Genomic DNA, 2,632 nt, shown 5'->3' on the forward strand with positions numbered 1-2,632 from the left:
TGGCCTGACCCTACAGATAGCACAGGGGCCACCAACACTATTAGCCACTTTCAGTTCCAGCCTTCTGAGTAGAAAATAGGTTATACATCTCTTGTTAAAGAGATATCTCCACATGTTTAACATTCTTGGTTTCCCTAGTGCTATATGTGAGTACAGAGATCTCTGTGCTCCCAACAATCTTCAAGGTTTTTGTTGTAAGACTAACAGTGGTTTCCTGAAACTATGGACATATACTTACCCGGCAGGGGAGATACCATGATTAGAAAGGTGGTTTTCCCTGGGCAGGACTTATCCATAATGTTCACAACTTTTTGAAGCATGTCAGCAAAATGAATACAAGTGTCTTTTTCCTTCCTCACTGTTTCACAGACAGTAAAATTTATGCTTAGGGCAGATTTTAGTAGCCTCAGTATGTTAGTTTGTTTCTCTTAATTGTCTTTATTGAATGGAAGACCTCTACCTTCTCACTTGTAGGAGTGCTTTATGGATTGTCTCTGTCACTATCAAATTCCCCAGATTATCACTGTCACCCTTTGGTGATACTACACAGCAGGAGAGCTACTTAAACACAGTCAGTCACAGTGAGACAGTCCATCTGGTGACAGAGGCGGCTGCTGAGTGATCAATGGGTAGGTATCTTATACGGTGTGGACATCATGAATAAAGGGATGATTCATATTGTTGATGAGCCAGAGCAGCATGTTGTGATAATTCAACACCATTCTCAAAATGTCAGGAAATATTAAAATTTGGAATTGTTTACTTCCAGAATTTTTATATTATTAACTATAAATATTAGACTGTGGTTTGTCTCAGAAAAATAAAACAGCAGAAATCAAAATAATAATTTTAATGTATAATAACAGGCAGATATAATGCCATATAGAATTTATGAAGCACATAGAGTTCTTCTTTTCCCCCATGTACATAGGTGCTAACTTACAAAGCACATAGCTTTATATAAAATGGAGTCAAATACATTTAATATTCAGATGTGTTTAACAGATACAAAATACCAGGTATTTGTTCAAAGTCCATGGTGAAATCAACAAAAATTAATATGACTTTTATCAGCATGAATAGTGCACCTATTTTTTTATTTAAATTTTTTTCTTTCTCTTTACATACCAACCCATGTTCTGCCTCCCTCTCCTTCTCCTGTCCCCCCCCCACTTATCCCCTCCCACCCTTATCCCCTCTTCATAGAGGGTAAGGCCTCCCTTGGACAGTCAACACAGGCTGGCATACCAAGTTGGGGCTGGACCTAGCCCCTCCTCTTTGCATCAAGGCTGAGTAAGGCATCACACCATAGGGAATGGGCTCTGAAAAGCCAGTTCGTGTACCTAGGATAAGTACTGGTCCCATTACCAGGGAACTCACAAACACATCAAGCCACACAACTTTCACCTACATTCAGAGGGCCTAGTTTGGTCCCATGTGGGCTCCCCAGCTGTCAGTCCAGAGTCCATGAGCTCTCACTAGCATGGATCAGCTATCTCTGTGTTTTTTCCCATCATGATTCTGACCCCTTTGCTCTTTTAACCCTTCCTCCCTCTCTTCAACTGAGCTCCAAGATCTTGGCCAAGTGCTTGACTGTGGGTCTCAGCATCTGCTTCCATTAGTCACTAGATGTAGGTTCTATGATGACAACTGGGATAGACACCAATCTAAGTGCAGGGAAAGGCTAGTTCAAACACCCTCTCTACCATTGCTATGAGTCTTAGCTGGGGACAATCTTGTGAGTTCCTGGGGATTTCCATATCTGCATATTTCTCCCCATCCCCTTAATGGTACACTCTGTCAAGGTATGTCTCTTATTGCTCTCTCCCTCCCTGTCTCTTCCCCCACTTGACCATCTCAAGGCCTCATGTTTTCACCTCCCATCACCTCCCCTCCTCCCAATTTACTCAGATCTTAGTGCACCTTGATAAGGGAGGAGAAATACTAGTTTAAAGATATAATAGCAAAAGACAATTCCACCCACAGAGGTATCTATGAACCAATCTAGAAAATTTCTCACTTGAGGCTCTCCTGTCAGATAACTGTAGGCTAGGTCAAGTTGACAAAGCTAACTAGTAGGATACTAACTACACAAAGGATATTCATGCCAGAAAATGAATATCTGGAAGATGTAGTAAACTTACTCAAACAACAAGATACAAACCCACAATCCCTTGATCCATAGACATCTGTGCTCAATATGCACATATACTTCATACACTTCTTGTATGTCTACCTTCCCGTAGCCAATGATCTGTTAATAAAAGCAGTCTCTTCTCAGATCAAAATTTCCTTCTCTGTTTTTGGAATTGTTTGAAAAATAACATTTGAAATGCCCTCAGCCATCGGAAATGCAAGCAGATGAGCAAACTGGATCTGAACTACTATTGGTTCTACCACTAACACTTCTGCATTTTAATAAGCTGGGACATGACCAGAATCTGGTAGCATAAGTGAGTAGAATTTCTATGCCCAAGGAGGGTTTTCTGTGGATTTTCTGGATGCGAGCAAAGCAATAACTGTTAACCCCACAGTCATGAGGAGAAAGACCACCGACCCAAATGATGGCCTAATTAAAGCAAGCTTTATTTGTGTAAACATCACAGCTGAATTCATGTGTGTCTCCCCTTAA

General features: G+C 40.9%; 1 pseudogene; it reads left to right on the forward strand.

The window, feature by feature from the left end:
• The first annotated feature begins 230 nt into the window (after positions 1-230).
• On the forward strand, positions 231-408 carry LOC114710290 (annotated as a pseudogene).
• Positions 409-2,632: the final 2,224 nt, after the last annotated feature.

The sequence above is a fragment of the Peromyscus leucopus genome, chromosome 6, assembly GCF_004664715.2.
Source record: "Peromyscus leucopus breed LL Stock chromosome 6, UCI_PerLeu_2.1, whole genome shotgun sequence".
Classification (NCBI taxonomy): Eukaryota; Metazoa; Chordata; class Mammalia; order Rodentia; family Cricetidae; genus Peromyscus; species Peromyscus leucopus.